General features: G+C 46.8%; 1 protein-coding gene across 1 annotated transcript in view; it reads right to left on the bottom strand.

Moving 5' to 3' along the window:
- C1QL4 (complement C1q like 4) overlaps nt 1-26,455 on the bottom strand; it is a 138,986-nt gene that overhangs the window by 23,714 nt on the left and 88,817 nt on the right. The gene's annotated exons all lie outside the window — the stretch shown is intronic.

Below are 26,455 nucleotides of genomic sequence, written 5' to 3'. Positions count from 1 at the left end.
TGGGGAACCTCGAGGCTGCAGAGGAATGGAATTGGCGGCAGCGAACACACTATCAATGAACAAACCACCAGCACCAGAGTCCACCAACGCCTGGGTCGTCACCGAGCCCCCGACCCAGGAGAGGACAACAGTAATCAGTGGTTTGTCAACACGGGAAACCGGGGACGAGGAGACTCCACCCAAGATCTGCCCCCGACAGGATCTCAGGTGCGAGCGTTTCCCAGACGGTTCGGGCATGCCAACCGAAAATGCCCACCGAGACCACAGTACATGCATCGGCCCTCGCGTCTCCGGAGTACCCTCTCCCCCTCGGACAGGCGAGCAAACCCCAGCTGCATGGGTTCACCCCCAGACAAGTCATCCCCAGGAGGCGTGGGAGGAGAGGGAGGCACGGGTGGGACAGCAAACGTAGGCGCCAATCTGTTAGTAGGCCTCCGCAGGCTCTCCTGAAAGGAAGGTCTCTCCCTGAGTCTGGTGTCAATCAAAATCAGGAAAGAAATAAGAGACTCGAGCTCCACAGGTAGGTCCTTAGCTGCAACCTCATCCTTCAAGGCATCCGAGAGACCATGAGAGAAAGCAGCGACCAGAGCCTCATTATTCCAGCCCACCTCTGCTGCCAGGGTACGAAACTCAATGGCGTATTCAGCTACGGATCGTGAACCCTGTCTGATGGACATAAGGAGCTTCGCAGCAGAGGCAGCACGAGCCGGCACATCGAATACCTTCCGAAGAGAAGCAACAAAACCGGAAAACTCGGCAACCACCGGATTGTTGTTCTCCCATAAAGGGCTGGCCCAGGCCAAGGCCTTGTCCGAGAGCAGCGAGATCAAGAAGCCCACCTTTGATCTCTCAGTAGGAAATGCGTGTGGCAGCAACTCGAAGTAAATGCCCACCTGGTTAAGGAAACCTCGGCACTGAGTTGGCTCTCCCCCAAAGCGCTGTGGAAGGGGGGCAGAACCGGTCATACCCCGAAACACCGCAGGCGCAGCAACAGGTGTCGGGGTAGACTCTGGCGCAACAACCGGAGCGGCAGTAGGAGCGGGCCCAGGAGCGACAACCGACCCATCGGCAACGGAAGCTAAATGAGCCGTGCGTTCAAGCAGGGTTTGCAACGCCACAGCGAACCGACCCAACAGGTGATCCTGCTGATCAAGTCTGGCAACCAGCGTAGGTAGCGAGGATGGCCCTGTACCGTCAGAATTCATGGCTTGGTCCTAATGTCATGGAACCATGAACCAGACGTACAACAAGAGATAAGTGGAAATAAGAAGGCTTTATTGAAAATAAAGCTGTAAGGCAAAAGTCCAAACGGATGGCTAAACCGAAGCAGGGTCTTGTGAAACCAGAGATCAGGAACCAGAAGGGTAGTCAGATGAAGCCAGGATCAGGAACCAACAGGGTAGTCAGACGAAGCCAGGATCAGGAATCAGCGGGTAGTCAGACGAGGCCAGGATCAGGAACCAGAAGCAGCAGCAGTCTTAGAAGCATGTGAGCACAGGAGGACCAAGCAGGGAACTGAAGCCACAGACCTCCTATATATATGAGCTAGGCATCCAGCTCCTCCCAGTGGGAAGGAGGAGCCGCAGGGTGGGAGGCTACAAGAAACCCAGAAACCAAGATGGCCGCCAGCACATGTCAAACGAAGGAGACCAGCAAGGAGGTAAGACCATGACAGTTGGGCAGTAGCAGGCGTACTGTCTAGGGGACGGCCGCTCCGCTTTTGCATCCTGCTCCCTCTTCTGCTGTGTTGGTGGCTCTGTGCGACCACCGCCTCTTCCTCCGAACTGCACAGGTCACTCGCATGACCTTGATTCCATGTGGGGTCGAGGACCTCATCGTCCTCCACATTATATTTCCACCCAGTCTTCACCCCTGCCTTCCTTGGGCTGCACACTGCAGAAAGCCACGGCAGTTGGCACCTGTGTTTTGTCATCATCCAAGACGTGCTGCGGTGGTCCTCCCATGTACTCATCTTGAAACATTAGTGGTTGGGCATCGGTGCACTCAATCTCTTCCTCTTCTGGGGCAGGGCTATGTGGATGGCCTTGGGAAACCCTGCTAGCAGAGTCATCAAAAAGCAGAAGAGACTGCTTGGCTGATTTGCAAGGGGGTGAGGTGAAAGACTGATGGACATAGGCTGCAGGTGCTAACTCTGATCTTTCAGAAGGAGACTGGGTGGGAGACAATGTGAAGGAACTGGAGGCACTGTCAGCAACCCAATCTACTATCGCCTGTACTTGTTCTGGCCTCACCATTTATAGAGCCGCATTAGGCCCTACCAAATAACGCTGAAGGTTCTGTCGTCGCACCTGAGGAAGGAGTTTCACTTGTGTGTGTCGCTGGCACAGATCGACCACGTCCTCTCCCTGCAACAGGAGCTCCACCAGCAGCACCACAACCGGGGCCACGTCCCTTATTCAACGCTCTCCTCATTCTCTGCACATTTTGGATCTTGCCCAAAATGGGTGTTTTTTTTAATAACAGAATAGAACAACAGTATCTAGCGCGTGTATTTTACAAAGACAGATGCAGCCTAGGCCACAAATTTAGTATTTGGCCCAAAATGGGTGTTTTTTTAATAACAGAATAGAACACCAGTATCTAACGTGTGTATTTTACACAGACAGATGCAGCCAAGGCCGCAAATTTTGTATTTGGCCCAAAATTTGTGTTTTTCTAATAACATACTAGAACACTAGTATCTAACGCGTGTATTTCACACTGACAGATGCAGCCAAGGCCACAAATTTAGTATTTAGCTCAAAATGGGTGTTCTTTTTTTATAACAGAATAGAACACCAGTATCTAACGCGTGTATTTCACACAGACAAATGCAGCCAAGGCCGCAAATTTAGTATTTATCTAAAAATGGGCGTTTTTTTAATAACAGACTAGAACACCAGTATCTAACGCGTGTATTTCACACAGACAGATGCAGCCAAGGCCGCAAATTTAGTATTTGGCCCAAAATGGGTGTTATTTTAATAACAGACTAGAACACCAGTATCTAACGCGTGTATTTCACACAGACAGATGCAGCCAAGGCCGCAAATTTAGTATTTAGCCCAAAATGGGCGTTTTTTTTAATAACTGAATAGAACAACAGCATCTTACGCGTGTATTTCACACTGACAGATGCAGCCAAGGCTACAAATTTAGTATCTAGCCCAAAATGTTATTTTTTTTTAAATAACAGAATAGAACAACAGTATATGACGCGTGTATTTCACACTGACAGATGCAGCCAAGGCCGCAAATTTAGTATTTTGCCCAAAATGGGTGTTTTTTTAATAACAAAATATGACACTAGTATCTAACGCTTGTATTTCACACTGACAGATGCAGCAGGCTTTTTTAAACACAGAAAATTATTGCTGTATTTCAAGCTCGTATGTAACAATGGCAGATGCAGCAAACGCTGCAAATTTAGTATTTTTCCCAAAAAGGGTGTTTTTTAAAACTCAGAAAATTATTGCTGTATTTCAAGCTTGTATTTAACAATGACAGATGCAGCAAACACCGCAAAATTAAGATTTGACAGCAGTATATAACGCCTGTATTTCACACTGACAGATGCAACAAGGGCTGTAGAATTTAGTATTTTGCCCAAAAAGGGTGTTTTTTAAAACCCAGAAAATTATTGCTGTATTTCAAGCTTAAATTGCACACTGACTAATGCTGCATAGACCCCAGATGGAGGGTATTGTCAAAACGGGTTCCTATTTTAAACCCAAAGAATTATTACTGTATTTCAAGCTTGTATTTAGCAATGATGCAAACGCCGCAAAATTTTGATTTTGCCCTAAATGGGTGTTTTTTTAATAACAGAATATGACAGCAGTATATAACGCTTTTTTTTTCACACTGACAGATTCAGCAAGAGCTGGAAAATTTAGTATTTTGCCTAAAAAGGGTGTTTTTTTAAAACCCAGAAAATTATTGCTGTATTTCAAGCTTGTATTTAACAATGACAGATGCAGCAAACGCCGCAAAATTAGTATTTTGCCCTAAATGGGTGTTTTTTTAATAACAGAATATGACAGCAGTATATAACGCTTGCATTTCACACTGACAGATACAGCAAGGGCTGTAAAATTTAGTATTTTGCCCAAAAAGGGTGTTTTTTAAAACCCAGAAAATTATTGTTGTATTTCAAGCTTAAATTGCACACTGTCTAATGCTGCATAGGCCACAGATGGAGGGTATTGCCAGGAAGGGGCGCTTTTTTAAACCCAGAAAATTATTGCTGTATTTCAAGTTTGTATTTAACAATGACAGATGCAACAAACGCCGCAAAATTAGGATTTTGCCCTAAATGGGTGTTTTTTTTATAACAGAATATGATAGCAGTATATAACGCTTGTATTTCACACTGACATATGCAGCAAGGGCTGTAAAATTTAGTATTTTGCCCAAAAAGGGTGTTTTTTTTTAAAACCCAGAAAATTATTGCTGTATTTCAAGCTTAAATTGCACACTGACAAATGCGGCATAGGCCCCAGATGGAGTATTGCAAAAAATGGGTGTTTTTTAAAACCCAGAAAATTATTGCAGTATTTCAAGCTAAAATTGCACACTGACAAATGCGGCATAGGCCCCAGATGGAGGGTATTGCCAAAAATGAGTCCTTTTTAAAACCCAGAAAATTATTGCAGTATTTCAAGCTTAAATTGCACACAGACAAATGCTGCAAAGGCCACAGATGTTGGGTCTTGCCAAAAATGGATGATTTTTTTAAACCCAGAATATAATTGTAGTATTTCAAGCGTCTATTTGACTGTCACAAATGCACATTTGCTGTTGCACATAACTTGCATAAAATGGCCACCACCGCGCACCTAACTAACAGACGGATAAAAGTTATTTTTCTGGGTCACTGGGCTCAGGGCAAGGTAAAAAGATTGTGCCCTGCACCGCACCCAGAAAACAGGTAGATCGCCGAGTTAGCAAGCACTTCAGATTAAAGATTCTCCCCTTTTCTCTCCCTCACAGCAGCAGCATCCTATCCCTACACTAATCAGAGCAGAGGGACGTGCAGGGCTACATGACTCCAGCTTATATAGAGGCTGGGTCACATGCTGCACTGGCCAATCACAGCCATGCCATTAGTAGGCATGGCTGTGATGACTTCTAAGGGCACACAAGTTAAACAGTTCGGGTTCACTCAACCCTACATATGACATCGCTATACTAAAAAAAATACCCCAAATTAGTTCCTAAACTGAAAAATTTGGTTGCCAAATTTAAAATACATATAAATTATAATAAAAAAGACTTGGAGGAAAATACAGCACCACATACCAGACTGTCATGACAAATACATTTTTTCAGCCACATCTCGTCTCTACAGAGTTTGTAACACAGACACGTTAGATTTGTACATTTTTCCATCAACCTCCCCATCCTGGTGTCCCGACAGTGTCATCCTGCTGTCACTTCCAATACTGTACCCGTTGTGCTCCCCAATGTCCCAATAGGTACTATACTGCTGAAAAAATAGTGACTCCAGTAGACATAATTGGGGTCATTTATCAAACTGGTGTAAAGTAGAACTGGTTTTCCAAAAGAGCTGTCAAAAATGAAAGGTGGAATCTGATTGGCTGCTATGCAACTAAGCAAGTTCTACTTTACACCAGTTTGATTACCCCAAATGTCCCTATAGTGTCCACAGCAGTTATAATGTCCCCTAGAGTGCCCCCAGTAATAATAACACCCTATATTGTACTCCAGGTAATCTCTGTATAGTGTCCCAAAAAATAACAGTATTGCCCCTACAGTGCCTCCCCAATAGCAACACCCCCACGCTGCCCCAATATAGTAATTTCCACCACACTGCCCCCACATAGTAATCCCCCCTTAGTAATTTGCCCACACTGCCCTATATAGTAATTTTTGCCCCACATAGTGATTTTCCCCACACTGCTCCACACAGTAATTCCCCCAACCTGCCCCCACATAGTAATTTCCCCCACACTGCCCCATACAGTAATTTCCCCCACACTGCCCCCATACAGTAATTTCCCCCACACTGCCCCCATACAGTAATTTCCCCCACACTGCCCCCACACAGTAAATTCCCCACACAGTAATTTCCCCCACACAGTAGTTTCCCCCACACTGCCCCACACATTAATTTCCCCCACACAGTAGTTTCCCCCACACTGTCCCCACACACAGTGGCGTACATAGAGAAGTAAGGGCCCCATAGCAAGAATCAAACCAGGCCCCCCACACAGTACAGAAGGGTTTCCACCTAAACCCCTTTCAATGACACTTGGGCCATTTTTTCCACTGCTTCATTTGGTAAACGTTGTTTCTTTAGAGGGTAGAGTCCTGACCAAGTTTTCACCTCCAGTAGAAGAGGGGATGATCCCAACTGGGCCCCCTCTTGCCCTGGGCCCCATAGCAGTCGTATGGTCTGCCGCTATGTTAGTTACGCCCCTGCCCGCACAGTAGTTTCCCACACACTGCCCCATATAGTAATTTCTCCCCAAACAGTAATTTCCCCCACACTGCCCCCACAAATTAATTTACCCCACACAGTAGTTTCCCTCCGATAATAATTTGCCCCCACATAGTAATCCCTCCCATAATAATTTGCCCTCACAAAGTAATCACACCATAATATTTTCCCCTGTATAGTAATTTGCCCCCATACTGAAATTCCCCCCCGATGTACTGTCTCTTCACATGTCTTCTTGTGTATTCCCCAAAGTAGGCACATAAAATAAAAAAACAAACAAAAAAAAAACAGGCGCGCACACTTCACTGTGCTGCCTGAAGCCTATAGCAGTGATCGCTGGTGGGGCAGGGAACTATGCGCTCCCATGCCCCGCCACAGTATTTGGGCGTTCGGGTCGGTGTTAGGCCCCCCAGCAATGCTGGGCCCGGGGCTGCTGACCCAAAAGCTGCTATTGTAGTCCTCCATTGGCCTCAGGTGATTATATTTCACATTTTAAATGTGAAATAAAAAGCCTTTTGGATTTGTTAAGGTTGTACTCTGTTATAAATTTTATTAAAGCTTCAACATGATTCTTAACTGTCTACTAAAATATATAGCAAGATGAAAATTATTAACACACATACACACAGAAAAAAATCTGTGAAATGTAACGTGTAAAATTCTAAACTGACAAAAAAACATCACAGCAACCTCTGGATTATATAAGCCTTTCATTCAGTCTGCTAACATATAGCTTGTAATTGCAAACAATTTAGCCATTACAAGCTTGACTAACAGTGACTATACAACAAGTGGGAGCTGTCGTACAGTATATTAATTATCAGGGCCTCGGAGTATGCCAACTGTAGCCTAATGACTGTCTGATGATAATCAGTGGCACAATTAATTAAAATATGTCTTCATTTTATCTTGAACATTAATTCATATTGTAAATGATAATGAAGATTTTACCAGCATCATAAATATTAGATTGCTTTGATTTTATCTCATTGCTTTATTCATGGTTTGCATATGGGTTGGCAGTGTGTGTGATAGTGGGGAGGCATGTGTAACAGGAGTATTTGATATCATTTTAATGTATACTTTTCCATTTTCCTATGTATCATATGTTTCAGATTATAAGATGCACCAGACTATAAGACGCACCGCATACACAGCAGTGTATGGATTGAAAAGCTGTACAGGCACCTGAATTTCAAGTGCTGATTTTGCATGGAAAACGTAAAAAAATAAAGTATATTAGAAAAATTCAGTTTAGGATATTTAGAATATGTTATAATAAAGGTGATTTTAAAGTTTAGTTACACCTTAAAGGAAAATTATTTTAAACTTGTAAATATTTTCTGGATGGTCTTGCCTACACTTTGAGAAATTCTTGTGAAAAGCCTGTTGGTATACAATATGCATCAGAAAACAAAATGGTAGATTTCAATAAAACCAAACTCTTCTGTACAAACAACATAATACAGTGTGGATGGTATATGATGGTTTGAATTGGCTCTGCAAAGTCAGGACTTAGGCCTCATGCACACGGCCGTTGCCCGGCCGTGGCTGTATTGTGGCCCGCAAGCAGCGGGTCCGTAATATGCGGGCACCGGTCGTGTGCTCCCCGCATCACAGATGTGGACCCATTCACTTGAGTGGGCCCGCAAACCGGAGCTGCGGTGAGGAACGGAGGCATGGAACCCCACGGAAGCCCTACGGAGTGCTTCCGTGGTGTTTCTATCCGTGCCTCCGCACCGCAAAAAAAATGTTCTATTTTTTTGAGGTGCGGACGGATCACAAACCCATTCAAGTTGAAAAGGTCACGATCCATCCCAGCCGCCGCGCGGACATTGCCCGTGTATTGGGGACCGCAAATTGCGGTCCCCAATGCACGGAACGGCTGCACAGCGGCCGTGTGCATGAGGCCTTAATCTCCATGTTATATCTTACAAGTCAACAAAAAATGCAATATACAGGTGTCTGTCCATGAACTGAAAGTTAGCAGAATGTAGGTCATGTAACATGACAGTGATCCTAAAGACATCATTTTTCTGAGTGACAAGAGCACAAAAAATATGTTCTTTTGTGAAATTGAAAACTTACTGCCTTGACCTGATCTGATGGAATCTGAGGGACGTTTCAAATACGACCTAAAGTCACCAATTCTTAAAGCATACGTAAAATATCAATATGTTGCTATTAAGAACTGACGAATCAATGCAGAAATGATGGTGAAGTTGATAAATCCCTTGACACTACAGGGGTCTCAGCTGGTGTTTGTTGATTTTCCTGTGTTACATACCATACACCACTGCAGCCAATTACTGGTCTCAGTAGCCTTGTACAATACCATACATGCCAGCATCATCGCTGCATGTACCATATTTCAACAAAGACAGTGGGGCTGGAGTGGTGGAGAATTTATCATGTAAGTACCGTATTTTTCGCTTTATAAGACGCACATGATTATAAGACGCACCTAGGTTTTTGAGGAGGAAAATAAGAAAAACATTTTTTTTAACCAAAAGGTGTGCTTTTGGTGGTTTTTGAACTAATGGTGTTCTGGGGATGACATTGTTATGGGGGAACTGTGGATGACAATGTTATAGAGGATCTGTGGCTGATGCACTGTTATGGGGAGATCTGTGGCTGACACACTGTTATGCGGGATCCGTGGCTGATGCACTGTTATGGGGGAACTGTGGATGACAATGTTATAGAGGATCTGTGACTGATGCACTGTTATGGGGAGATCTGTGGCTGATGCACTGTTATGGGGGACCTGTGGATGACACACAGTTATGGGGATCTGTGGATGACGCACTGTTATGGGGATGTGTGGATGACACACTGTTATGGGGAATCTGTGGATGACACACTGTTATGGGGAATCTGTGGATGACACACTGTTATGGGGAATCTGTGGATGACACACTGTTATGGGGATCTGTGGATGACGCACTGTTATGGGGATGTGTGGATGACACACTGTTATGGGGGATCTATGGATGATGCACTGTTATGGGGGATGTATGCTGTGACACATAGGGCCATTAGGGGGACCAGCATAAGATGCTATATGTGTGGATGACACACATATAGCATCTTATGCTGGTCCCCCTCATGGCCCTATGTTTCACAGCATTACTTTATGTGTCCCATTACACTTGACCTATTAGTTTAAAGGGATAATTTGTTGGCTCCAAAACAGCTCCCAAACTAAAGTAAGCAAGGTATAGTGCAAGTAACGCTGAGTCTGGTTATGTAATTTTTATCTTCATATCCTGCTCTCAAAAACCAGCAGAAAATGCATAGGGAGGACTCTTCTCCATTATGTGCATGAGCGGGGGAGTCCTCTCAATGCATTTTACTGCTGGTTTGTTGGAACACAGTGTTGGAATACAAGTGAAAGTGAATATGAAGATAACAATTACATAACCGGACTTGGCGTACCTTACACTATTCACCACTTACTCTTGTCTGTTTTGGAGCTGAAAGATTTCCTAAGCTCCATTCAAGTGAACAGAGCTTAGCCCAGCCCAGGCTAATGATACTAGTGGTGATGTCACTGGGCCTCAGGGAAACAGAAAGAGAAGGCTGCGGAGCTCTTGGAGCACCACTGTCTTCTCAAATAACTGATTGGCAGAGGTCCTGGGTGTCGGAACCCCGCCAATCAGATGCTGATGATCTATCCAGTGGTAGATCATCAGTAAAATAACACTGCAGAACCCCTTTAAAGGGAACCTGTCACAGGGATTTTGTGTATAGAACTGAGGAGGACAGGACTCATCTCAGGTTAATTTGCATATGTATCAAATCGTTTTTTTTTACACAATGGGTATTGCGGATGTGCTAGCGGCCATGTCCCTAGCTCTATACACAAAATCCCGGTGACAGGTTCCCTTTAAGTTCAAAAGAGCATTGGAAAGATTGTGTACTGCCACACGGGCAGAAATTAAGCTACAGATTCTTCTGCAAATTTTTAATGTAATATTGCAAAGGATGAAATCGACTGTGGATATTTTGGAGCATGTGTAAGAGATTTCTAAAATCTCATCCATTTTGCTGGTACTGTAAACTGCTACAGATTTGCCATACGCAAATCCGTGGTATATCCAACCATTGTCAATATGCACTAAAACTGAACTACAGATAACATTTTGGAAATGTTTCTCAAGTAACTGTGGAATTTTTCCTTAATATGTCTTTATGTCATGTATCTATTATTAATGACAGTGAAAATAGATTTTTTTTTATTTCTGCGTAGTCTAAAAATAATAATATATTCAATAATACTAGAGTGTAGTGATCCCTCAGGTTATTCTGAACTTGGTATGATACAGGCAGTGCCAATCTTTTGGGCAAGCATTTGGCAGGAAAAGCTAGCCAATTAGGGCTAAACACTAAATGGTGATTCATGGTTGCCACTGTTCCGCATGTACTTGCTTTGTCTTGGTGTGATTTGTGTCCACTGTGCCTCTACCTAGGTACTGCTAGGGTTAACTTTCCCTGGCTTGTTGTGTGCACCTGTTTGACTAATGGGTTTGTTAAGCCTTCTAGATATTATGTTCTGTGTGTCCCGCCACTGGCCTGTGCAACATATTCTGTTTGGTTCTGTTCTTGTTCCATGCTTGATCTGTGAAGGAGCTTCTGATCTGTTTGCCTATCCATCTGCTTGGCATATTGTCATGGTCTGTTCATTTGCCTGTGTTCTTTCTTCTGCCTGTTGTCGAAATTCTGACCTAGTTATGTCTGCCATGTCCCTGTGTTTGTTCCGTGAATTCACATTGCTGACCTCTGCCTGATTCTGTCCATGTTTTGTCTTGAATCTGCATATGTTCTGCCAGCCACTCTGCCTGGTTCTATCTGTGCTTTTCCTGAGTGTCAGCTGGAAAAGGAGACTATTCCAAAAGATATTGGCCTTGTGGTCTCCACCCCTGCATAGGGGTTAAAGGGTGAAAACCAGTGGACCACCAGGACAATGCTCTCAGCACTAGCCCAAAGTCAAGCTGATTAGTTGGCACAGTGGTTCCACAACTTCTGTTCGTAACAATGTGAGTATTCCATGTATTTTATCATAAAAAAAACAGGGTATGGTTTCTATATATTATTTTTTAATTAGTAATCTACTTCCTGTCCTAGCTCTTTATAACCTCCTCTTTGTTTGGACTTCTAGCATGGCAAACGGTCTTGCTTGGCTTTTTCAGCTAGTCCATTATTTCAGCCAGAGAGAGACCACCTGTGGGTGGTTCATCACACATTGCAATAATAGAAGCAATGTTTTTCTTTGGGCATCTGTCACGGCTGAGGATGGGGAAAACCCTCAGCCGTGCAATGCCAGAAGATGTTAGGCTGCACGGCCAGGACGACAGGATTAGGGAGCAGGTCACCTCCTAAAGCGTCCCTAACCTGACCCTAACTCCTAGCTGCATGGGCCGACCTTGAAGGTAGGAGGGCCCATACTCAGGAACCTCGGATCCCTAACTCACCCTCCGAGCGGTCCCTGAACTAGGAGTCAAGGTAAGACGGCCTGTTCCTTCTGGACACGGAGGAACAGGGGTCTCACTGGCCAAACTACAAAGAATGGGGAAACACATACAACATACAGATATGACAGGGGAACAACTAGTTCCACACGTACCTGTCACAGCCACGCTGACTGGAACTCATGCATGCACTACTAATGTCCACAGAACAACTAGAGGACACAGCACACATAACACACAGGTAACCAGGACATCCGTAGTTGCGAATAAACAGAGACAAAGGAAAACATCAACTGAACATCAAGACATAAACTTCACAGATAAACCTATGACCACAAGGGTGGCCCCCACTGGCAGATGATATACACAGGAGGCTGCTCCAGCTAAGCATGGCTGAAGCAACCCACTGACACATGCCAAACACTGAGGCTTTATAGGCCTAAGAGGCCACACCCACACAGACACACCCAGTGTCTCACACACACAGAAAGGGAGTTAACCCTTCCAACACCAGGGAAGAGAAAACACCACTAAAGGGGAAAGTGTCCAACCCAAGATCACACTGTGGCTGTTGCCGCAGGCAACGACATGGGTGGCAACCATGTCCTGGGAGTCAGCCCGAAGGCCGGGACACTGCCACCACATGTACACATCCAACCAAACGTTGCCACGGGCAGCCACAGTGAAGGGAAGAGTCCTAGTGCACACACAACACAAAACGCAGTACACACCAGACAAACAAACACAACACCCAACATGAAGGTTGTTAGGTGCAACCGCATGCCATGCAGCAAGCTGCCCAGCACTGCTCAGGCTGCTCTGCTGAAACCAACACCATACAACTTGTTGCCCGCGGCAACCACAAGTGAGGCCACACACCAGCGGCCCTCACCTGTGATTGAACACCAAAACCAAACCGCAGGCAACCGCATGCGGTTGAGGAGTCACGACCATAACCGTGGCCGTGACACTCCCACCCCTCAAAGCCCCCCCACCAAAAAAAAAAAAACTAGTGAGGGACTCACACAAGGGGATAGGAGAAGGGAACGTCCACTCTCAGGAAATGGTTCCCACAAAGTCGCTGCCAGCATGCATCCTCTCCCAGCACACACTAAAGCTAGTCCAACGAGGCCTGCAGCCAGCCACACCGACACAGGGAAGAGAACCACTGAGACGTGGACGAGGGGACTCTCCACTGACGTCCCCACTCCAGTCGCTGCCAGCAGACACTCCTAACCAGCATGCAGCCGGACCACTAACGGAATGCTGCCAGCAAACGACCAGAGATGGGAACATGGAGAGGGACGAGGGATCACCAACACGGACGGTAAGGTGGTGGGGAATAAGCCACCAACCGTGCCGTTAATGGTGATCCCCTTAACGCTCTCCCTCCGGAGAACGCGCATGCAGGCCACAAGCAGATGGCACTGCATGCTGCACCCTCTTTCGAAGGTGTGCCACCGCACACCAAAAAAAAACACACGTGCAGTATAAAATCAGGGGACGCCAAAAGCGAACACGGTGAAGGAATGGCGGGGAAAAGCCAGATCACCGCGCCGTCATCGGCGAAATCCCCACAACGCTCTCCCTCCGGAGAACGCGCATGCACCCCTTCCGCAGATGGCGGTACATGCTTCACTCTCTTTCGAGGGAAGGCCACGTGAGGAGCCTTTGTGGTCATACTGTCACGGCTGAGGATGGGGAAAACCCTCAGCCGTGCGATGCCAGAAGATGTTAGGCTGCTCGGCCAGGACGACAGGATTAGGGAGCAGGCCATCTCCTAAAGCGTCCCTAACCTGACCCTAACTCCTAGCTGCATGGGCCGACCTTGAAGGTAGGAGGGCCCATACTCAGGAACCTCGGATCCCTAACTCACCCTCCGAGCGGTCCCTGAACTAGGAGTCAAGGTAAGACGGCCTGTTCCTTCTGGACACGGAGGAACAGGGGTCTCACTGGCCAAACTACAAGGAATGGGGAAACACATACAACATACAGATATGACAGGGGAACAACTACAGTAGTTCCACACGTATCTGTCACAGCCACGCTGACTGGAACCCATGCATGCACTACTAATGTCCACAGAACAACTAGATGACACAGCACACATAACACACAGGTAACCAGGACATCCGTAGTTGCAAATAAACAGAGACAAAGGAAAACATCAACTGAACATCAAGACATAAACTTCACAGATAAACCTATGACCACAAGGATGGCCCCCACTGGCAGATGATATACACAGGAGGCTGCTCCAGCTAAGCATGGCTGAAGCAACCCACTGACACATGCCAAACACTGAGGCTTTATAGGCCTAAGAGGCCACACCCACACAGACACACCCAGTGTCTCACACACACAGAAAGGGAGTTAACCCTTCCAACACCAGGGAAGAGTGGGTGGCAACCATGTCCTGGGAGTCAGCCCGAAGGCCGGGACACTGCCACCACATGTACACATCCAACCAAACGTTGCCACGGGCAGCCACAGTGAAGGGAAGAGTCCTAGTGCACACACAACACAAAACGCAGTGCACACCAGACAAACAAACACAACACCCAACATGAAGGTTGTTAGGTGCAACCGCATGCCATGCAGCAAGCTGCCCAGCACTGCTCAGGCTGCTCTGCTGATACCAACACCATACAACTTGTTGCCCGCGGCAACCACAAGTGAGGCCACACACCAGCGGCCCTCACCTGTGATTGAACACCAAAACCAAACCGCAGGCTACCGCATGCGGTTGAGGAGTCACGACTATAACCGTGGCCGTGACAGCATCTTTATCTAGGCCTATCAAAAAAACAAAAAAGCTGTCATACTTTAAGCACAATTCTACATCTACTATTATCATGAGAATTGACAATGTATTACCTACCTATATAGGAGGCTTCACAATTTGTTTACTGCTACAAAGGGCAATATTTTGTATTTAGTAATCAGTAGCATAATACTACTGAAACGTCTGATTATGTCAGACACTATGATTTTCCAAAAGAGCTGTCAAAAATGAAAAGCGCAATCTGATTGGTTGCTATGGGCAACTAAGCCAGTTCTACTTTACACTAGTTTGATAAATGACCCCCTATATTCACAAATCTTAAATATATGTACACATTCCAAAGGTGGGGGTAAAACTCACTGGGTGAGAGGCTATAGATTAGACAAGATGAGGAATGTTTGGGTAATGGATAGCAGATGTTGGCTAAGAAGAACATGAAGCAAGGATGCATGGATATAACCAATAGCGTGGCAGAGGGAGTTTAACCCATCCAATGAGGATTAAAGATGTATGTATAGTTTAGGATCGTCATGTAGAAGATGGACCTCTCCCCCTTTGATCATTTTCCTTTGTGTGATTGAAACTGTTAATACTCCCGGCTAGCCGTTATAAACCTTATTTTTCCTGAAGATCGCATTTTCTGAGTGGTATTCCACAACACTACCAAAATAAAACAGAAAAACAGACAATTCTAAAACATGTTTTCTATGAATATTGGAGTTTTAACCCCTCAGTTGCCAATGTGACTACAGCATCTAAGCAGTGCACCACACTCCCAGGGCCTTAATGGCAACTCTGCGCAGAAATTGAGGGAGCCATGTGGTTGATATCGCAGACTTGGGCCTTCTGAAGGCTCCAAGGCCTGTCATAGTGATGTTCATATGGAGCCCTGCCATAATGAATCTCCCATAGGCTGCAATGTTAAATCATTGCAGTCTATGGGAGGAGCGATCAGAGAATTGCATGGTAAAGCCTCCAAGACGGACTTCCTTTCCCCATGTTAAATATAAAAATAAATAATTAAGGAATGTGGCCTGCTGCCGTGCGTGATGGCCGCTTAGAGAAAGAGCTCCACACCAACAGCAGCGACTATATAGTAACTTGACAGCAGAGAGTAATCATTTCCCCACTTACAACCATGTCTCATGCAGCCAATATGATGAGGGGCAAAAGATATATTAAAGCCAAGGGAAAATCAACTTCTTTCTGGAGAAAGAGCGCGCGCAAGATGACGGAGGCAGCGCTCCCTCCTCACCGACAAGACGCGATGCGCATTCACCCGACATAGAGGCTCAGAGAGCAGGTAAAGTCCCTCATCCACAATCCCCTCCTCTCACAGCAAAACTTTTGAGCAGTGCTGGCTCCTCTCCAGCTCCCCTGCTTCACAACAGCCTTGGGGGACGCTCCAGCATCAAAGACCACGTGCACAGGCTGTTCGCTGAACCTGGCAGTCATCACCATAATTCTCAGCTCTCCCTGCAAGAGCCACATACCACCCCTACTGGCTCTCCTCCTGCTCCTATATTTAATCTGGGAGACAATTGTCCTACACTGCAAGATTTCCCTACTGCAAATGTGCCAGTCTCAGAGTCACTCTTAAAGGACATATTGTTAGCACTAAGCAGATCTCTGCAGGATAATATTGCCTTACTCAATATCCCTTTGCAGACCTCCATATCGGATTTAGTGGGTAGAATGTCACATGCTGAAACAAAAATGGGAGAATTTGCTTCCTCACATAACTAACTTATTGATGCCCATAATGACCTCACAGAAGAAATTGAGATAATAAAGCACAAGCTTGTGGATCTTGAGGACAGGTCACGCCAAAATAATGTCAAAATCAGAGGAATTCCTGAAGAAGTCCAGTTGCAAGAACTGCAATCCTATTTACAGGGACTAATGCAAGCTCTGATTCTTTCAATCTCTGACGGGACCTTCTCATCGATACAATACACAGAGTAGCACGTCCCAAACATCTCCCCCTACAGTACCTAGAGACGTTTCTAGCTCGGATCCACTTATTTCAGATCAAAGAAGCTCTACTTCAGGCTAGCAGGAAAAGAAACACCCTGCCTACTCCTTATGACGAGATCAAACTATTCGCTGACCTATCTGCAGCCACCTTGCAGCAAAGAAGAATACTAGCTCCCATAACCGCAGCCCTGCGAGACCACGCCATGCCTTACAGATGGGGTTTTCCCATGAAGATTCTAATCCAGCGTTGAGGTGCCTTACAATCAATCTCTACTCTTGAAGAAGAAAAGTTATTGCTGCAACAATGGAACATTCCAATTTCAGAAACTTTCCAGAACCCAAAGTCAGCACCAACCCATCTATGCCAAGAATGGCAAGTAGTATCCTCCAAACGCAAGTCCAGAAACCGTAATCCCGACTAGCTGTACAAGACGGAGCTCTAAGCTGAACTGTTCTACCTGATTCCTAACCGTGAGTTTTCTGGTTCCCCCCAGACACAAGTGTCAGCCTACAATAGGCTGACAGCGCATCTATGTTTTATAAATGTTTATGTTTTGTTAATTGTTTTGATGAGTGCACATTTACCTAGGTACAGTAGGTTTGTATTTGAATTGCCTATACATACATACACTAAATACCATATAGTAAGGATCTCCAGGAGAATTATGATGCCAATATATTATACGTACATTCCCAGTAGAAAAGATCAAGACCCCCCTGGCATGCCCCCACTGAAGAGGGCTGGTTTCCTGGGCATTCTGAGCATTTTACACTTACCTATCAATGGTGCTTAAATTTGCATCGCTCAATGCTAAGGGGATAAATAGCCCTCACAAAAGAGCAAATATGTGGAGAGAGATTATGGGCCATCAGTGTGACGTTTTCAGTGTACAGGAATCACACCTTAAATCCGCAGACGCTAGCCGGATTCATCACCGCTCCTTTCCGGTCATTTACCAATCTCACTTTCATAAAAAACAAAGAGGGGTTATCTTGGGAATCAGGGATACAGTAGCATTCAATCTCTCCAAAATGATTTCAGACCCAAATGGTAGATACATTATTGTAGTGGGATCTCTGAACAATGTCACGTATACCTTAGTGGCAGTATATGCCCCAAACAGACACCAACCCACATTCCTCAACAGACTCTCCAGGAAGGTGGAAAAAGTTAGGCAAGGACAAACATTATGGTTTGGAGATTTCAATGGTAGGGTGGATCCTTTCTTAGACTCCACCTCCTCGGCAAACAAGACATCCTGGATGAGAGAATTTCTCTTATCAAACGACCTACTGTATATGATATTTGGAGAATTCTTAATGATAGTGAAAGGGACTACTCTTTCTTCTCTACAGCACACAATTATTATTCAAGAATAGACTTATTCCTTCTAAATAGATAGCTGATCCATGCCGTGATAGCGTCCTTGGTAGAAGTGATCACATGGTCAGACCATGCAGCCATCACACTCACCCTACAAGATATGTGCCCTCCTGGACACAGTTTTTCCTGTCGCCTAAACCCCTTTCTTTTAGAGCATACCACCTAAAAAGAAGAAATCAATGCCGCTATTCGGGAATCAGTTCGTTTAAATTCAATGACGGTTCAGTTTCTAACCCCTTTTCCCTGTGGAATGCTCACAAAGCCTACATAAGGGGAATCATCATGGAAATTGAGAGCAAAGCAAAAATAGAAAGGGAGAGGAAGTTCTTGGAAATAATGTCCAAAATCAAACCCCTAGAAACTCTTAATAAAATAAACCACTCCCCTACACACACCTCACAACTGAAAACCCTGAGACTTCAACTTAAAGAACTCTTATTATACAAATACGAACAAAATCTTAGGAAGACCAAGGCAACATATTACTCGCAAGACAATGAAGCAGGCAAGATACTTGCACATAAGATTAAAAAGAAAGCAATAAAATCTAAAATTCCCTTCATCAAAAAACAATCCACTGGAGCTCAATTATATGACCCAGATAAAATCGCTAATGAATTCAAAGCTTATTATGCATCACTAAATAATCTAGAGGGAGACAATCCCTCGATCCAACCACATCAGACATCAATAGATGAATATTTAGAGCCCCTCCATCTCCCTAAATTGAGCAAATCCCAAATGGAATCTCTAAACTCACAGCTAGACCAAAAAGAAGTCCTAGCAACCATCCGATCCTTACCCTTACACTAGGCTCCAGGACCAGACAGGATATCAAATGCATATTATAAGTCATACAGAGACATTTTGACTCCTTACCTAACCCGTACGTTCCAACAAGCCATAGAGGAAGGAAAATTCCCAAAAGAAATGCTATAAGCCACCATTGTAACTATACCCAAACCAGGCAAAACCCCTGATGTCCCTCAAAACTTTAGGCCAATTTCCCTGCTGAATTCAGATGTAAAAATATATGCCGAAATCCTTGCTAACTGCCTGGCAGTACTGGTTCCACATCTTACATCCCCTGACCAAACAGGTTTTATAAAAGGCCGACAGATTCATGAAAACACTAGGAGAATTGTTAACATAATAGATACCTTGGAGAGACAAAATTCACCAGCAGTATTGGTGACGCTAGACGCAAAAAAGGCATTTGGCCGCGTGACTTGGACATTCGTTTTCTCTGTCCTGAGACACATGGGATTTGAGAGAGTGTTTTAAGGCCATTTCAGCACCCTATTCGACCCCCTCTGCCAGAGTACTAGCTAATTCTACATTATCAGAACTCATTACCATAACAAATGGAACAAAACAGGGGTGCCCCCTATCCCCCATTATATTTGTGCTATTGATTGAACTACTGGCTCATGCTATCAGAACACATTCCGACATATACGGAGTGACCATAGGTAATCGTACACATCACATTTCACTATACGCGGATGACATAATTTTATCTTTCACTCATTCTAAAAAATCCCTGAGCATAGCTATGGAACTTATTAACGCTTTCGGAGGACTCTCCTTTTATAAACTAAACAAAACGAAATCCCAAATTCTACCCCTTAATGTCCCTTCTTGTCATGGAACCATGAACCAGACGTACAACAAGAGATAAGTGGAAATAAGAAGGCTTTATTGAAAATCAAGCTGTAAGCAAAAGTCCAAACGGATGGCTAAACCGAAGCAGGGTCTTGCGTAAACAGAGGTCAGGAACCAGAAGGGTAGTCAGACGAAGCCAGGATCAGGAACCAGCAGGGTAGTCAGACGAAGCCAGGATCAGGAACCAACGGGGTAGTCAGACGAGGCCAGGATCAGGAACCAGAAGCAGCAGCAGTCTTAGAAGCATGTGAACACAGGAGGACCAAGCAAGGAACTGAAGCCACAGACCTCCTATATATATGAGCTAGGCATCCAGCTCCTCCCAGTGGGAAGGAGAAGCCGCAGGGTGGGAGGCTACAAGAAACCCAGAAACCAAGATGGCCGCCAGCACATGTCAAACGAAGGAGAACAGTGAGAAGGTAAGACCATGACAGTACCTCCCCCTCAAGGGCCCCTCCTCCGCGGAGTAAGGAACGGTTTCTGAGGGAAGCGTGCGTGGAAGGCTCGGAGCAAAGCAGGAGCATGGACATCTGCGGAGGGAACCCAGGAACGCTCCTCTGGACCATAACCACGCCAATGGACCAAAAACTGCAACCGACCGCGGACCAGGCGTGAGTCCAGGATATTGCTCACCTCATATTCCTCACGATTGCCCACTTGGACCGGACGGGGCCGAGGAACCGAGGAAGTGAAACGATTACACACCAATGGCTTCAACAGGGAGACATGAAACACGTTGGAGATCCGCATGCCAGGAGGAAGCGCAAGGGCATAGGCTACCGGGTTTACCCTGCGAAGCACTCGGAAGGGACCAACAAAGCGAGGCGCCAGCTTGGGAGTAGGCACTCGAAGGTTGAGGTTGCGGGTGGACAACCATACACGGTCTCCGACCTCGTAGGAAGGAGCGGGCGATCGTCTGCGATCAGCCTGGAGTCTCTGGCGCTGCGCAGAGACCTCAAGGGACCTCTGGATCTGTACCCAAGAAGCACGTAGGACGGAAATGTGATCCTCCACAGCCGGAATATCCTGGGGAGAGAATACCTCCGGTAACACGGCAGGTTGGAACCCATAATTGGCCATGAAGGGAGACGTCCCATGTTCCTGGCAAACTCAGCCCAAGGCAGGAGGTCAACCCAATTGTCTTGGTGATCGGAGACATAGCAACGAAGGAATTGCTCCAAGGCCTGATTGGATCGTTCTGCGGCCCCATTGGACTGAGGGTGGTAGGCCGAGGAGAAAGAGAGATGAATCCCCAACTGGGAGCAAAAGGCGCGCCAGAACCTGGACACAAACTGACTCCCCCGATCCGACACAATCTCCTTGGGCAAACCGTGCAACCGGAAGACCTCCCTGGCGAAAATCGTGGCCAACTCTTGTGCAGAGGGTAACTTCTTGAGAGGAACACAGTGGCACATTTTGGAAAACCGATCCACAATCATGAGAATGACCGTATGGCCTCGGGATGCAGGGAGGTCCACAATGAAATCCATCCCCAGGTGTGACCATGGGCGCTCCCCGGTGGCTATGGGTTGCAAAAGGCCCCACGGAAGGTGCCGAGGGGACTTACTCTGGGCACAAACGGAGCATGCCGCTACATATGCGGCGATGTCGGAACGTAGAGAAGGCCACCAGAACAGACGTGAAACAGCCCAGGACAGCTGATTCTTTCCAGGATGCCCCGCGGCCTTGGAGTTATGGTAGGTTCGCAACAACCGAGTGCGCAACTCCTCAGGCACAAAACACCTGCCGTTGGGTCTCCCAGAGGGAGCACCAGATTGAGCCGCCAAAATCTGCTCACCCAGGGGAGAGGTCAGGCTGGTGCGAATGGCGGCCAGGATCTGATTCGGAGGGATGACCGAAGTCGGAATCGACTCCTCCCCGGACAGCTCGGAGTACTGCCGTGATAAGGCATCCGCTCTGATGTTCTTGGAACCGGGTAGGTAGGAGACCACGTAATTAAAACGTGACAAGAACAGAGCCCATCTGGCCTGACGTGGTGTCAATCTCTTGGCCTCAGAAAGGTAGGTCAGATTCTTGTGGTCCGTCAGGATGAGAACTGGAACCACCGAACCCTCGAGCAAGTGCCTCCATTCTTTAAGGGCCTGCACGATGGCCAATAACTCCCTGTCACCAATCTGATAGTTGCACTCCGCGGAAGACAGTTTCCGGGAGTAAAACCCACAAGGAAGCAGAGGACCCTCTGGTGTTCTACGCTGAGACAGAAGGGCGCCTACTCCCGTCTCAGACGCGTCCACCTCGAGGACAAAGGGCAACCCAGGGTTGGGATGCGACAGAATCGGAGCCGACACAAAGGCGGACTTTAGAGCCTCAAAAGCTCGGATGGCCTCGAGCGGCCAGACCTGGAAATTACTGCCCTTCCTGGTCAGATCCGTGAGAGGCTTGGCTAGCATAGAAAAGTCCCTGATGAACTTCCGATAATAATTGGCGAAGCCCAAAAAGCGCTGCAGGGCACGGAGACCACTGGGCTGGGGCCACTGTAAGACAGCCGAAACCTTCTCAGGATCCATGGAGAACCCCTCAGCGGAAATGATGTAACCTAAGAAGGTTACCTGGGATCGGTGAAATTCGCATTTCTCAAGCTTACCGAACAGCCTGTTCTCTCGTAACCGTTGCAACACTCGTCTGACATCCATAATGTGGGCCTCCATGGATTCAGAATATACCAAGATGTCATCCAAATAGACCACCACACACTGCTGCAACAGGTCACGGAAAACATCGTTGATGAATTCCTGGAAGACTGCGGGCGCATTGCACAACCCAAAGGGCATAACCAAGGATTCATAATGACCGGTCCTGGTGTTAAACGCGGTCTTCCACTCATCGCCCGCCTTGATCCTTACCAGGTTATATGCCGCCCTCAGGTCGAGTTTGGTAAAGACCGTGGCCCCTTTGAGGCGATCGAACAGCTCGGAAATCAAGGGTATCGGGTAAGCGTTCTTGATCGTGATGCGATTGAGACCCCTGTAATCGATGCAAGGCCTCAACTCACCGCCCTTCTTTTTCACAAAGAAAAATCCAGCCCCTGCCGGGGACGAGGATTTGCGAATGTGTCCGCGTGAAAGCGCCTCCCTCACGTACTCCTCCATGGCCTCATTCTCCGCTACCGACAGTGGATAGACCTTGCCACGAGGAGGAACGGCACCAGATTGTAACTCTATGGCACAATCGTATGGGCGGTGCGGAGGTAGGGCAACCGCACGCACCTTATCGAATACATCCCGGTACTCTTCGTATTCAGGAGGCAACAGAGAGTCCGAGGAAGTACACAGCAACTTGACAGGCCCATGGATGCAACTGGCCCCACACTGCGGTGACCACGAGAGGATCTCGGCCGATCTCCAATCGAAAGTCGGATTATGCTTCTGGAGCCAGGGGGACCCCAAGACCACCGAGTAGTGTGGAGACGAAATCACCTGGAGACAGACCGACTCTCTGTGAACGGCACCAATGGCTATCCCCACTGGAAGGGTCTCATGAGTCACGTGTGGCGGCAGAAGGGGTCTGCCGTCTATCGCCTCAAGAGCCAGTGGGGAACCTCGAGGCTGCAGAGGAATGGAATTGGCGGTAGCGAACACACTATCAATGAACAAACCACCAGCACCAGAGTCCACCAACGCATGGGTCGTCACCGAGCCCCCGACCCAGGAGAGGACAACAGTGATCAGTGGTTTGTCAACACGGGAAACCGGGGACGAGGAGACTCCACCCAAGATCTGCCCCCGACAGGATCTCAGGTGCGAGCGTTTCCCGGACGGTTCGGACATGCCAACCGAAAATGCCCACCGAGACCACAGTACATGCATCGGCCCTCGCGTCTCCGGAGTACCCTCTCCCCCTCGGACAGGCGAGCAAACCCCAGCTGCATGGGTTCACCCCCAGACGAGTCATCCCCAGGAGGCGTGGGAGGAGAGGGAGGCACGGGTGGGACAGCAAACGTAGGCGCCAATCTGTTAGAAGACCTCCGCAGGCTCTCCTTAAAGGAAGGTCTCTCCCTGAGTCTGGTGTCAATCAAAATCAGGAAAGAAATAAGAGACTCGAGCTCCACTGGTAGGTCCTTAGCTGCAACCTCATCCTTCAAGTCATCCGAGAGACCATGAGAGAAGGCAGCGACCAGAGCCTCATTATTCCAGCCCACCTCTGCTGCCAGGGTACGAAACTCAATGGCGTATTCAGCTACGGATCGTGAACCCTGTCTGATGGACATAAGGAGCTTCGCAGCAGAGGCAGCACGAGCCGGCACATCGAATACCTTCCGAAGAGAAGCAACAAAACCGGAAAACTCGGCAACCACCGGATTGTTGTTCTCCCATAAAGGGCTGGCCCAGGCCAAGGCCTTGTCCGAGAGCAGCGAGATCAAGAAGCCCACCTTTGATCTCTCAGTAGGAAAGGCATGTGGCAGCAACTCGAAATAAATGCCCACCTGGTTAAGGAAACCTCGGCACTGAGTTGGCTCTCCCCCAAAGCGCTGTGGAAGGGGGGCAGAACCGGTCATACCCCGAGACACCGCAGGCGCAGCAACAGGAGTCGGGGTAGACTCTGGCGCAACAACCGGAGCGGCAGTAGGAGCGGGCCCAGGAGCGACAACCGACCCATCGGCAACGGAAGCGAAATGAGCCGTGCGTTCAAGCAGGGTTTGCAACTGCCACAGCGAACCGACCCAACAGGTGATCCTGCTGATCAAGTCTGGCAACCAGCGTAGGTAGCGAGGATGGCCCTGTACTGTCAAAATTCATGGCTTGGTCCTAATGTCATGGAACCATGAACCAGACGTACAACAAGAGATAAGTGGAAATAAGAAGGCTTTATTGAAAATCAAGCTGTAAGCAAAAGTCCAAACGGATGGCTAAACCGAAGCAGGGTCTTGCGTAAACAGAGGTCAGGAACCAGAAGGGTAGTCAGACGAAGCCAGGATCAGGAACCAGCAGGGTAGTCAGACGAAGCCAGGATCAGGAACCAACGGGGTAGTCAGACGAGGCCAGGATCAGGAACCAGAAGCAGCAGCAGTCTTAGAAGCATGTGAACACCGGAGGACCAAGCAAGGAACTGAAGCCACAGACCTCCTATATATATGAGCTAGGCATCCAGCTCCTCCCAGTGGGAAGGAGAAGCCGCAGGGTGGGAGGCTACAAGAAACCCAGTAACCAAGATGGCCGCCAGCACATGTCAAACGAAGGAGAACAGTGAGAAGGTAAGACCATGACACTTCTGCAGAGGAACATTATCTTAAAGCTAGTTTTGCTCTTGATTGGCAGACTCAGCAGATAGATTACTTGGGTCTAAAACTCACCAAATCCATGAAAACCTTATATAAGCATAACTATATACCATTGCTAGACACCCTAAAATCTGACCTGACATCCATGGCCTTGAAAGAAATTTCTTGGTTAGGCAGAATAGCTGCCTTTAAAATGATGGTACTACCGAAACTCTTGTATATCTTCAAAATTCTCCCGATTTCATTTCCCAAATCCTTCTTTACAAAAGCAATTCAAATAATTAACAACTACACATGGGAAGGTCGGAAACCAAGGGTGTCCGCCTCCCTACTATACAAACAGAAAGCATATGTGGGTGTAGGCCTACCTAATATACATGACTCAGGTGCAATGCAGGATTGGTGGCAGGGAGACCTCAGTAAGCAATGGGTTAATATAGAAGCGGCTGTGGTCCCTCGGTCATCCTTGAAGTCTCTACTATTGGAATCTCTCCTCCCTTCTTTCTCACACAATCAATTTCCTTATCTTGTAAACACAACTATTAAACACTGGAAAGAATTCCACGTTGCATCAGGAGGTGATTCTGGAACTCCTGCCCCTGGATGCCTCTCGTCTTTTTGTTCCTAGCTTGGATTTGGGTGACTGGATAAAAATGGGCATAACAAAAATGACCCAAATAGCTTCCGAGTATAACCTACATCTTTTCCAAAACATATGCGACAAATACAAAATTCAGCCTAAAGAGGTATACAACTATTTCAGATTAAGACATCTGGTCCATGCAGACCTCCGTGTCTCTGTTGTTCTAAATCGATCAATTCTGAAGTTATGGTCAATCTCCAGAACAAAAAATCTGCCCCTCAAGCCTATACAGGTCCTTCTAAAAAAATTAGCATATTGTGATAAAGTTCATTATTTTCTGTAGTGTACTGATAAACATTAGACTTTCATATATTTTAGATTCATTACACACAACTGAAGTAGTTCAAGCCTTTTATTGTTTTAATATTGATGATTTTGGCATACAGCTCATGAAAACCCAAAATTCCTATCTAAAAAAATTAGCATATCATGAAAAGGTTCTCTAAACGAGCTATTAACCTAATCATCTGAATCAACTAATTAACTCTAAACACCTGCAAAAGATTCCTGAGGCTTTTAAAAACTCCCAGCCTGGTTCATTACTCAAAACCACAATCATGGGTAAGACTGCCGACCTGACTGCTGTCCAGAAGGCCATCATTGACACCCTCAAGCAAGAGGGTAAGACACAGAAAGAAATTTCTGAACGAATAGGCTGTTCCCAGAGTGCTGTATCAAGGCACCTCAGTGGGAAGTCTGTGGGAAGGAAAAAGTGTGGCAGAAAACGCTGCACAACGAGAAGAGGTGACCGGACCCTGAGGAAGATTGTGGAAAAGGACCGATTCCAGACTTTGGGGGACCTGCGGAAGCAGTGGACTGAGTCTGGAG

The sequence above is a fragment of the Bufo gargarizans genome, chromosome 3, assembly GCF_014858855.1.
Source record: "Bufo gargarizans isolate SCDJY-AF-19 chromosome 3, ASM1485885v1, whole genome shotgun sequence".
Lineage (NCBI taxonomy): Eukaryota > Metazoa > Chordata > Amphibia > Anura > Bufonidae > Bufo > Bufo gargarizans.
The sequence above is the reverse complement of the archived record's forward strand: the minus strand, read 5'-3'. Positions and strand labels throughout refer to the sequence as shown.